A 13,252-nucleotide genomic window follows, 5' to 3' on the forward strand; every position below is an offset into this window, starting at 1 on the left:
AAAAATGGGAGTGTTTCAAGAGCATACTAAACAAAGGGATTGACCAGTGCATTCCAAAGGGAAATAAATTTAAAAGAGCAAAACTAAACCCTGGGTGGCTGAACTCCAACTTAAAAATGCATATTAATGCTAAAGAAAAGGCTTTCAAAAAATACAAGAGTGAGGGGTCATTGGCAGCATTCAAGCATTACAAAGAGTGTAATAAGAAATGTAAAGACGAAATCAGGGCGGCTAAAATAGAACACGAGAGACATATCAGAAGAGAATAAAAAGAACCCCACGAAATTATTTAAGTATATAAATAGTAAGAAAGCGAGGCCAGAACACATTGGCCCCATAAAAGATGACAAGGGAGATTTGGCCACAGAGGACAGGGAAAAGGCGGTAGTGTTAAATAATTTCTTCTCTTCAGTCTTCACAAAAGAATTGGGGGGCAACACTAACCAAGCTTGTAAGGCCAAACTAAACAACACACCTCAGGAAGTACCGCCATGGCTAACAGAAGATAGACTTGGAACTAAACTAGAGAAACTTAACATAAATAAATCACCGGGACCAGATGGCTTGCACCCGAGGGTTCTTAAAGAGCTTAAAGAGCCCAGGTGATTTGGGAGCTCGCAATATAATTTTCATCTTTATCTTTATTGCCTGTTACCATGCGAACATTGTAAGTGCAAGTCTTTTTTTATTAAAAGTTTTTTGTAGCAATATTACACTATGTGCACTCTTCTTTCTGGCTTTCATGTAACCTGGCTATGAGAGATTTCCATCCCTCTCCCTACCATCCCATGAGCCTGAAACTACATCCATGGTCACATTCATAGGAGGAGTCTGGATCATCTTTCAAAGCCTAGTTGGTCTGCTTGCTATATGGTAATGCAAACCCACTGGATCTGGTGAGTGCCCAATTCCTTTGTCTATCTGGTGATGGGATGTTCCTTCTCACTGTATGATATTACTGTGTTCACCGGCAAGATTCATCACGATTTTGGGACTTTATTTTGATATATTTTCATTTTCTGACATGGGACTTTATTTGAATTATCAAGTTATATCAATTTATCATGTCATCACAAGTCGGTATCATCATGTATATACCCTTTCCTATTTTTACTAGCGCTGCATATATATTCATTATTCATGATTTTTAAGGATAGTTTACAGACGGGTATGGTGCCAGCTGATTGGAAAAAAGCCAACGTGGTACCAATATTTGAAAAAGGTCCGAGATATGTCCTGGGTAACTATAGGCCAGTCAGCCTAACATCAGTAGTCTGCAAGATTTTGGAGGGGATGTTAAGGGACCACATACAAGACTACCATGAAAATGGTATTATTAGTAGTAATCAGCATGGATTCATGAAAAATCGTTAACCTTCTATGATGAAGTGAGCAGCCACCTAGATAAAGGTAAGCCTGTGGATGTGGTGTATCTGGACTTTGTGAAGGCCTTTGTTCCCCACAAACGCTTACTGTTCAAACTAAGGAAGGTAGGTATGGACCATAAGGTGAGTACCTGGATAGAGAACTGGCTCCAGGGGAGAGTGCAAAGGGTGGTGATTAATGGGGAGTACTCGGATTGGGCGGGTGTGGAAAGTGGGGTCCCCCAGGGTTCTGTCCTGGGGCCAATCCTGTTTAATTTATTCATAAATGATCTAGAGGAGGGGATATCTAGTACAATCTCAGTATTTGCGGATGATACTAAACTAAGCATGCCAATATCTTCTATGCAGGATGTGGAAACCTTACAAGCGGACCTGAACAAAATAATGGGGTGGGCAACTACATGGCAGATGAGGTTTAATGTTGAAAAATGTAAAGTAATGCACTTGGGTGCCAGAAACCAGAAAGCAATCTACTCACTATGGGGGGAACCTCTGTGTGAATCTAAGATTGAAAAGGACCTGGGGGTACTGGTAGACAACAGACTTGGCAGTGGCATGCAATGCAAGCAAAGCCAACAGAATACTGGGATGTATAAAAAAGGGGATTCACTCCAGAAATAAAGAGATTATTCTAGGGATGCACCGAATATTCGGCGGCCGAACATTATTCGGCCGAAAATAGAGAAAATAGCACTTTCGGCGTTCGGCCGAATAAGTCAAAAGGCCGAATAATTTTGAGCCGAACAATGTCAGCTTCCGCCCTGACCGTTCACCTTCCTCATTGCGGCTCGCGGCTCCCTTCTCACATGCCGCCGGTGTCCTGTCCGGCCGCGAGTAGGGGGTGTGATGTCACGCACGCGTCCCGCCCCCTGCTCCTGACTGCGGCTCCATCACACTAGGTCCACGCCCCGCCCCCCTGTTCGCGGCTTTTGGCTCTGGCTGCAGTTCAGGTATGTGATGTGGAGCTGAGCACATTTGGGGGAGAATACGGTAGCTGGCAGCTGCACAAGCATTAGTGTGCAGACTGCCATATGTTGTTGCCACTTGCCATGCTCATTACATTAGAGTGCCCTATAAAGTGCCCCTTAAAAAAAAAAAAAAAAAAATGTGCCCAACAGAGTGCTCCCTTGACATAAAATGTGGCCATCAGCATGCCCCTTATTTTATGCTAAGGGACATGCTGATGAGCATATTTTATGTTAAGGGGCACTCTGATGAGCATATTTTATGTTAAGGGGCACTCTGATGGGCATATTTTATTTTAAGGGGCATGCTAATGGGCATATTTTATGTTAAGAGCAACGCTGATTTAAATGTTTTGTTTTGCCCATCAGAGTGCCCCCTAACATAAAATGTGCCCATCAGCGTGCCCCCTAAAAATTGGCAAAATAAATGGAAAAAATGCGAAACACCGCGTTCGGTATTCGGCCTTCGGCCAAGCATTTCATTATTATTCGGCTTTGGCTTCGGCCAAGAATTTCATTTCGGTGCATCCCTAGATTATTCTCCCACTCTACAAGACTCTGGTCCGGCCACATCTGGATTATGCTGTCCAGTTCTGGGCACCGGTCCTCAGGAAGGATGTGTTGGAACTGGAAAGAGTCCAGAGAAGGGCAACACAAATAATTAGGGGAATGGAGGACATCAGCTATGAGGAAAGACTACAAGCACTGAACTTATTCTCTCTGGAGAAGAGACGCTTGAGGGGGGATATGATATCAATGTACAAATACTGTACAGGCGACCCTAACATAAGGAACAAACTATTCAGAGAAAGGAAATACAATAAGACACGTGGCCACTCACTAAGACTAGAGGAAAGGCGGTTTAACCTTAAAGTACGTAGAGGGTTCTTTACTGTCAGACCAGTAAGGATGTGGAATTCTCTTCCGCAAAGAGTCATATCAGCAGGGAGCATCGATAGTTTCAAGGCTTTTTTAGAGGTCATTTCCGCAGACCAACATTTGAGCCACAACACACACTTAGGGGCAACTGCCAAAACAGACAGTCTAGAAATCAGGGGAGCCGCATCCAAAGAGGCATCACAGATAAACTGCAGCCCCTGTACCAACTGGTCTGCCAGCTCAGTAAAGGCCGGGAGTAGTTGCTCACCCTCCAGGTCACGGCATAAAAGGTTAGCCCACTCAGTCAGAGTTTGTGACACCAGGGCAATGGTGAACACTGGCCTGAGTGCCGAACCCGCAACAGTGAAGAGATTGTGGGCCACAGCCTCCGCTTTCCCATCAGCCATGTCCTTAAAGGCCAGAGACTCTTCAATGGAATAATGGTTGCCCTATTCAACCTGGAAACTGGGGGGATCCACCACTGGTGGAATGGTCCACTTTTTAAGAGGGGCTCTTTAAAGGGGTACCTCATTGCAAATCGCTTAGGGACCACAAAAGGGACATTTTGGACGTTTCCACTCTTTTGCGACAAATCTGTCAAAATAGGAGGGGAAGGAAAACACCCCCGGCCTCTGAGAGGGGGTCAGGTGGGGAACGTGCTCCAAAGACTCCATAAGGTGCAAAAAACACGGCTAAGGGATACCCCCACCGCAGTGGTAACACCACCCGGTTACAAGCAACAGAGCACCCCCCATCTTGCAGCAGAGAGAGGAAGGCCCTCACCAGATTAACACCCCACCAAGCGGGCACCGCAGCACCAGGATGCAGTGTGCTCCATGTGTGGCATCCAGAAGGAAAGAGACCCAGAAGTCAGCACCATCGGATAAGGAGGGGCTCCCACAGCTGAAATTGCCACCCAGAAGGTTTTTCTGTCATGGCCGCTGATATTTTCAATGCTGGACCAACGCAAAATGGCCGCCGCCCACAGATGACCCACAGGGACCACCAGGCACAGAGGAGGGGTGTGCCTAAAAAGGAAGGAGGGAAACACGGGGGTTCGACCATCCCAGGGACAGGCCCATGTCCACTACAAAGCCCTCCAGGGGAGGGGGGGAGGGGGACAGCTACTCACCATACCAGGAACCAGGCGGGCACTGCTCCAGACAGAACCTCCTCACCATCTAAATGGGGGGGGGCTGTCAGCCAGGAGGACGGCTGCAACGCAGGCTGTGACCTGGTCGTATGTGACCTCGCGAGTCGTTTTAGTCTTAGGCCAGCCCCCATCCGGTGGGGTCATGTCGTGGCCGACCTAGCGCGAAGCTGAGGTCTGTGCGCACTCGCTAGCCAGACTGGGGTGACCACTGGATCTAGATTATCCAGCCCGTTGCGCAGTCCGTCAGTAGATTGTAGATTTCGCAGGAAAAAGACAGGAGAAAAAAAAAAGGGAAAAAATTGCCAGGACCAGAGATCCCAGCAAGGCCCTAGGTTCTCACTTCTGACTAGGCAGAAAAAAACTGAGTACCTATAGCAGAGGAGGGGGGAGTATAATCTAATGGTCAAGAAGATCAGGAGCTGTGTCCGTCAATAAACGAAAGAGAAAAATATATAATGTTTTGGGGTTCTAACGTTTTCTAAAATTTTTCTAAACTTTTCTAGCAAAAAAAAAAAAGAACAGATTTTCACACGTAAAGAAAAAGTGCCAGAAAGTGCCTGGTCTTTAACCACTTACCGCATAGTAATGTACCGATACGTCGGTACACTTTGCAGGTTTATACCGGGATGATGCCTCTAGTTAGAGGCATCATCCCGGTACCGTGGTTTGAAGCCGACAGTCGGCTTTCCATCGGTAACGACCGATGCGGCTCGGGAGCCGCTCGATCGTTACCCGGGGGGGCGGGAGGGGACGTCCCCCCCCCTCCCGCCGCCTTCCGTGGCTTTGCCCGGGGCTCCCGTCCCACCGGGAGCCCCGAGCACCCAGCCGGCACGTCCGCCGGCTGGATGGAGTCCCGATGAATGCCGGAAACGGCATCGATCGGGGCTCCGATGACGTAACCCGGGGGCGGCGTCCATGACGTCACTTCCGGGTTACTGTGCTGCAAAAGGCGGCAAATTTAAAAAACGGCTGTATGCAAAAATGCCGTTTTCGGCGTTTTGCATACAGGGAAGTGCAGTGGAGGGGTCTAGGGTCTTTTAGACCCTCGATCCCTCCATAAAGAGTACCTGTCACACATATTGCTGTCACAAGGGATGTTTACATTGCTTGTGACCGCAATAAAAGTGATCAGATTTTTTTTTTTAAAAACCTGTAATAAAGTTTAAAAAAAAAAATAAATAAATAGGAAAAAAAATTTCGCCGCCCCCGTCATCGTTAGCTCGCGCACAAAAAAAAACGTATACGCAAGTCGAGCCGCGAATGAAATCGCTGTTCAAACCCCACATGTGAGGTATCACCGCGATCGCCAGAGCGTGCGCAATAATTTAAAAAAAAGAGCTACACTCTACCTCTAAAGTGGTAACCGTTAAATAAATTTAAAGCGTCGCAGATTGAGATCTCTATTGACCGTAGTTTGTCGCCATCCCACGGGGGGGCGCAATTTTAAACCGTAACATGTTGGCTATCTATTTACTCGGCGTGACATCATCTTTCAAAAATATACAAAAAAAAAAATGGGCTAACTTTACTGTTTAGTATTTTTTAAATGCAGTGAAATGTGATTTTTCAATTTTTTTCCAAAAAAATTGCGTTTTAAAGACCGCTGCGCAAATACCGCTTGACAAAAAGTTTTGCAATGACCGACATTATATTCTCCAGAGTCTTTGCTAAAAAAATATACATAATGTTTGGGGGTTCTAAGTAGTTTTCTAGGAAAAAATACTGGTTTTAACTTGTAAACAAAAAGTGTCCGAAATAGGGCTGGGGCTTAAGTGGTTAAGTGGTTAAAGTAAATTCGTACGATCTGGTATCGTACAAAGAAAAAATGGATTTTTTTAAGAACTTACCGTAAAATCCTTTTCTCTTAAGCTCATTGACAGACGTAGTCTTCTTGATTCTCAAGAGCTGGGTTATGTTGTCTCCGCAGGAGTAGGACTAGGCAGAATGACAAAACGTTCTGGCTCCACCCTAGGGGGCAGTCCCTGAGGGTATATCCTCCCTCTCTCTGCTACAGGGAATCAGTTCTGTTTAAAGCAGTACAGAGAAATTAACCCAACCCAACTCAATGATAGAGGGGCGGGTACTACGTCTGTCAATGAGCTTAAGAGAAAAGGATTTTACGGTAAGTTCTTACAAAAATCCATTTTTCTCTATCGCTCATTGACAGACGGTAGTCTTCTTGATTCTCAAGAGCTGGGACATCCAGAAGCAGTGCCACAAATGAGGGGTGGGATTGACAAAATCAAATCCAATCTAGTAGGCCCAACCGGTGCCAAACTAGAAGTTTTAAAGGCTCATTATAAACAAAGAATGAGACTAAAAGAAAAAATTTTCCAACGGAAAAAAACCCTCGAGGTAGACCACTGGTCTCCTCAAATTGCGGCCTGCAAAACCTTGCGGCCAAATGAGGCATCAGACGATGCCATTACATCAACTTTATAATGTTTAGAGAAGGTATGCACCGACGACCAGGTAGCCGCCTTGCACACCTGGACCACTGACGCCTGATGGCGAAAGGCCCATGACGCACTAAGTGCCCGAGTGGAGTGCGCCTTAACAGGGAACGGGGGCTCCCGACCCTTAATAGAATAAGCCTGTACTACCGTCTGTCTGATCCATTTGGAAATGGTCGCGGCAGATGCAGGCAACCCCTTTTTGGGTCCATCTGGGATCACAAAAAGTGAATCCGTCTTGCGAAACGAGTCTGTCGTTTTCAAGTATACCCTGATCGCCCGGACCACATCCAAGGAGTGCAAAGCAAATTCCCGAGGATGACTGGGCTTAGGACACAGGGAAGGTAATACAATTTCTTCATTCAGATGAAATTCTGAAACTACTTTTGGTAGGAAGGATGGATTCGGACGAAGAACCACCTTATCTCTATGAACCACCAGATATGGTGAACGACAAGATAATGCGGCCAGTTCTGACACCCTGCGTGCAGAAGTAATAGCCACCAAGAAGGCCACCTTCTGGGACAACGTGGGTAGAGGAATCTCCCTAATATCTTCAAAGGGAGGTTTCTGAAGAACCGACAACACTAAATTAAGATCCCAGGGGGGTAACGGCGCGTGCACTGGCGGAGCCAGATGTCGCACCCCCTGGATGAAATTCCGCACCAAGGAATGAGTAGCCAAAGGCTTCTGAAAGAAGATGGCTAATGCTGAGACCTGACCCTTGATAGTACTCAAGGCCAGTTTCTGCTCAACCCCTTGTTGCAGAAAAGCCAATATTCGACTAATCGAATAAGACCGAGGACGGAACCCTAAAGGTTCACACCATGCAATGTAGGACTTCCATGTGCGATGATAAATCTTTCTGGAAGTCGCTTTCCTTGCTTCAACTAGAGTAGGAATAACTGAAGCTGACAAACCTTTATCCTTCAGCACCTGGGTCTCAATAGCCAGGCCGTTAAAGCCAGCGATCGTAAAGCAGGATGGAAGATCGGTCCCTGAGACAGTAGATCCTCCCTGAGAGGAAGTCTCCATGGGACGTCCGCCACCAGTCTGACCATGTCGGCGTACCAAGCTCGACGAGGCCAGTCCGGAGCTACCAGGATTACTGGGATTCCTTCCTCCTCTACCCTGCGAAGAAGTCTTGGCAGTAACGCGAGAGGAGGGAAGGCATATATTAGCTGGTATTGCCCCCACGGGGCGATCAGTGCGTCTGCGGTTTCTGCTAGAGGATCGCGGGAGCGAGCCATGAATCTCTGAACTTTCCTGTTGAATCGTGATGCCAACAGATCCACATCCGGTGTGCCCCACCGTAGGCACAACTGGTGGAAAACGTCTGGATGGAGGGACCATTCCCCCTGATCCAGGGTCTGACGGCTGAGATAATCTGCCTGCCAATTCTCCACCCCCGGAATGAACACCGCAGAGATTGCTGGAACAAATCGTTCCGCCCAGCGAAGAATGCAAGCCACTTCTTTGGCCGCTCGGACACTCTTGGTGCCCCCCTGATGATTGACATAAGCCACGGCCGTGGCATTGTCCGACTGGATCCGAACCGGGCTGCCCTGGAGCTGCTCGGTCCAGTGAATCAGACAAAGTCTGATCGCTCTCAGTTCCAATACATTTATCGGTAATCTGGATTCTTCCGGGGACCAAAGTCCCTGGACAGATAACTGACCAAGAATTCCTCCCCATCCGGATAGACTGGCATCCGTGGTCACTATCGTCCAATATATTGGCAGAAATGACTTTCCCTGGCTGAGCATTGGAGACCGAAGCCACCAAACCAGAGACTCTCTGGTCTGTTTGCTCAATCGTATCTGATTGTCCAGGGATTCCGGATTCCGATTCCATCTGAGAAGAATCTCTTGCTGAAGAATTCGGGTATGGGACTGGGCAAATGGGACTGCTTCGAATGAAGCCACCATCAACCCCAGAACCCTCATGCACGTCCGAAGGGAAGACCAGCTGTTGGACAGTAACAACTGGACTGCTGATTGAATCTTTCGAAGTTTCCCTACCGGAAGGAAAACTCTCGTCCTGACTGTGTCTAGAATTAGACCCAGATATTCGAGCCTCTGGGTGGGAACCAGAAATGACTTTTGCTGGTTCACCAGCCACCCGAATTCCTGTAAAGAAATCATAGTAATTTCTATGTTTTGTAGCAAGGTCTGAGGAGATTCTGCATGAAGCAGAAGATCGTCTAGGTAACCTAGAATCGATATACCTCTTTGGCGCAGAAGTGCCAACATTGGGGCCAACACCTTTGTGAAGACCCGCGGAGCCGTGGCGAGACCGAAAGGTAACGCCACAAACTGATAGTGGTTCTCCTCTACGGAAAAGCGTAGAAAACGCTGATGTCCTGCGAAAATGGGAATGTGAAGATAGGCGTCCTTGATGTCTATGGACGCTAGGACATCCCCTGGATGCAGGAAGGCTGCTACCGTGCGAATGGACTCCATTCTGAATCTTCTTATGTTGACGAAAGAATTGAGTGCTCTTAAGTCCAGAATTGGACGCACTTTGCCCTCTTTCCTGGGTATTGTTAACAGGTTTGAATAAAACCCTAGAAACCGTTCTGTCCAAGGAACGTGGACTACCACTCCTTGTTGTAGTAAATCTGTGACTGCTCTCCGCAGATCTTCTAAACGATCTGCGGATAGACGGATATTGGAAGGGAAGAATCGCGCCGGTGGGAGAGATCGAAACTCGATCTTGTACCCTGACCTTATGACTTCGCAAACCCATTTGTCCGGGATTCTGGAAAGCCATGGATCCGGGAACCGGCGAAGACGTCCCCCCACCCCAGTTATGGGTGGGGGCGCACCTTCAGGCTTTGGATGGTTTATCTTCGGGTCTGGAGGGGGCGGGCTTTTGCTTGCCCGACCACCGACCCCTGACGCCTCCTGCAGGAGCTTTGGAGGACTTAGTTTTTTCACCCGCTGGACGAAAAAACCTCTTGTGAGCAGAAAAAGAAGGCCCTCGTCTTTGACGAGTTCCTTTACCTTTAAAATTTTGCGGTAAAAAGGTGCTTTTTCCACCGGTGAGATCCTTAATGATCTCATCTAAGTTGGCTCCAAATAGACGCTCTCCTGAAAAGGGGATATTAGCCAATGCTTTTTTGGAACCTTGGTCGGCTATCCAACCTTTTAGCCACAGTGTACGCCTGAGAACCACTGCTGAGACTGATGCTCGCGCCATTAATGGAGTGGCGTCTAACGCCGCATCACATACAAACTGTAACCCCTGTATCATTTGTTCCAACAAATCTGATACCGCCTGAGGGACTTCTTCTAAGTCCCGGCGTAACCACTTGGTCCATTCAGTTACAGCCTGCGAAACCAGACCAATAGCAATTATTGGCCTGAAAGCTGATCCAATCAAGGAAAACATGGTGCGAGACATAGCTTCTATCTTGCGATCCACTGGATCTTTAAAAGACGGAGCGTCTTCTAAAGGAATAACCGTGGCTTTATTCAATCTAGCAATAGGTGAATCCACCACAGGTGGTTCTGTCCATTTCTTAATAAGGGTTTCCTCAAACGGATAACGCCTGTCAATGCGTTTGGAAATATTAAAAGTGCGTTTTGGCAGACGCCATTCTTCATCGATTGGATTGCCAAAACATTTGGGCAATGGAAAAACCTTTGCCACTTTAATGCGCTTTTTAGTCCCAAAAGGGATCTCAGTTTCAGCTATTTCTGATGGAATACCCTGTAACCTTAAAGTCTCTTGAACAGATATAATGAGTGCGTTTACCAACGCTTCCTCTCGGGCTATGGCAGATGCCGAAACATCCTCCTCACTGTCTGAAGAGACAGGACCCGAGACACCAATACCAGATGAAGTACCTGCAACTGCAGAAATAGGCTCAGAGTCTGAATCCGAGGTTTCAGATAATAAGGGGTTAGGCGGGGGTCGCTTTCTTGCGCCCTGTCCCTGACAAGCCACTTCCACCCGGGACACAAAAGTTTCCATAATAGCTGACAAAGATTCAATTGTCAATGGGGTGCTGGAGGATCCCGCAGACCCCTCGAGGGGATCCGGAGGAGATACATGAGTGGCAGGGTCCATGTTAATACAGGACACTTTGCCAGCAATAAACAAAAAAACCTTTTTTTTTTTTTGTGTGTCTCCCCCTAGCGCAATAGCGCCCCTCAGAGTACCTGCTTCTCGATCCCAGAGAGAGAGAGAGGGACCCCCAAGGCTCACCAACCGATGCAGTGCAGTTTCCAACAAACTGCAGCCAGCGTCTGTCTTACACAGACTGGAAGGAGCTGTTTGCTTTTTCCCGGGCAGAAGGCGTGGCTCCGCCCCCTGTGTACGCCTTCCGGCGTTCCCAGCCCTCCACGAGGAAACTGGGCTCACAAAACATGGCCGCCCCCATAGAAGAGACGTAAGACTCCAAAAACATGGCGGCCGACGTGACCTGAGGACATATATGTATTCGGTCTACGGCAAAATGGCGGCGGACCGCCGATATCGTCTTCCCAGCACATCCACCTGCACTCTGGTTCTCCTCTACCTGAGAGGTGACATATGGATCTACAGAGATACACTGCACATAAGGTAGGATTATACCTCCTATGTCTGCTGTAATGTTACAGTCTGCTGGGTAGAGTGTTAGCTCTTGAACCAAGTCCACTTCCCACAAACACATGCTGTATTACAAGGGGGACTTGTAAGTGTCAGATATATACTGACCATATATGGAGGGGCCCATAATATATACTGCCTCATAAATGAGGAAAAAAAGGGAACGTTTTACTCACCATACCGAACCGACAGGCACCCTCTCTTCATAATACCCTCTCCACCGGGGTGGGGGTTTGTGGACGCCTCGACTCTCTGGTCCTGGCGTCCAAGCGAGCTTTAACTCGCAAAGTCAGTCCCTTTACTGGGACTCTGTCGCGGCCGACTCAGCGCACTGGTCTGCACGCGCCTTTTAGGCAGAAACCGGGGTGACCACTGGATCTCACATCCAGCCCGTCGCCCGGCCCCGCATACTTACTTGAATATGTCGCGGCCGACCAAGCGCAATGCCTGGTCTGCACGCGCTCGTAGGCCGGCTGGGGTGACCACAAGTGTCGCCCAGTCCGGCATTTTTGCTTGAAGATCTCACAGGAAAAAAACACTGGAGAAAACTACCTAAAAAATGTCTTTTTCTTAAAGAAAAAAAGTCTTGCCAGGACCAAAAGATCCCAGCAAGGAGCTTAGGTCCTTACTCCTGACTAGACAGAAAAAAACTGATTCCCTGTAGCAGAGAGAGGGAGGATATACCCTCAGGGACTGCCCCCTAGGGTGGAGCCAGAACGTTTTGTCATTCTGCCTAGTCCTACTCCTGCGGAGACAACATAACCCAGCTCTTGAGAATCAAGAAGACTACGTCTGTCAATGAGCGATAGAGAAATGTTTGTGCTTCTCCTATGGGATAATATTGGATGAACGGTCGTGATCGGTTCTCGAAAGCGGTGTACTAACGATCAGATTATCGTATGAGCGATTCAAAAGCGGTATTATTCATACGATATTCTGATTGTATGTACGGGCCTTTAGGTAAGGAGCCTGCTGTGGTTTCTAGTATAGAGAGTGGGAGAGTGAATTAGTTTCCTTTTTTTTTTCTCTAGAAAACATACACCTACACATTAAAGTGAATCTATGACCAAACTATAGGCAGTGAAGTATTCTATTTTATACAAGCAGAAAATTAGCTTCATAGCATGTTCCCACTGCCCTGTGTGAATGTTTTTACTCTGGATAAATGAATTCTCAAAAATTCACAGCAGAAGAAATTAAGTAGTTCAGTTTGTTCTCATATCTTAGCAGCTTGGCTGACAGCCCCCCCCCCCCCCCTCCCAAAGTACCTTCTTTGTGTTTGCATTAAAGATTAGAAGGATTCTAAAATCATTCTGTCAGCAGTTTAGCTCTGGAGGGGGAAGCTATTTAGAGGGTCAACCTGAATTCCATTGCTTTTACTGAGAACTTTGAGGATGAATTTCTCCATGCTGTCTGAAGCTGCAAAGACCAGCAACAGCTTGTTTTAAAGCTGAACTCTAGTCTCACCTTACATTCTTACACTGCTTTACAGGCGCTCTGCTGTATAGAAATAGCTTACTCTGTTTACACTGTACATTGTGAGCTTGACATAATAAAAATAGGAAAAGGTTTTATTTAAAAATTTCCATAACACATTGATTGGGTAGGGAAGTACATATTAAAAAATGGAAACATTTTATTTAAAAATGTCCATAGCATGCTGATTGGGTAGGGGAAAGTGGTAAAGTAGCAAGGAAAGGCAAACTACAAGCAAAGTAAACTTGTGCTTTAAAGTGATTGTAAAGTCTCGTTTTTTTTCCTATTAAAATAACAAACATATTGTACTTACCTGCTCTGTGCAGTGGTTTTGCCCAGGGCAGT

The 13,252-nt window shown here is 47.1% G+C and overlaps 1 protein-coding gene across 2 annotated transcripts in view; it reads right to left on the reverse strand.

Annotated features, from left to right (window-relative positions):
- The window catches only part of CYLD (CYLD lysine 63 deubiquitinase), a 190,879-nt gene that overhangs the window by 59,021 nt on the left and 118,606 nt on the right, over positions 1–13,252 (reverse strand). The gene's annotated exons all lie outside the window — the stretch shown is intronic.

The sequence above is a fragment of the Pelophylax lessonae genome (genome assembly GCF_965119305.1).
Source record: "Pelophylax lessonae genome assembly, chromosome: 10".
In the NCBI taxonomy this organism is placed as follows: Eukaryota; Metazoa; Chordata; class Amphibia; order Anura; family Ranidae; genus Pelophylax; species Pelophylax lessonae.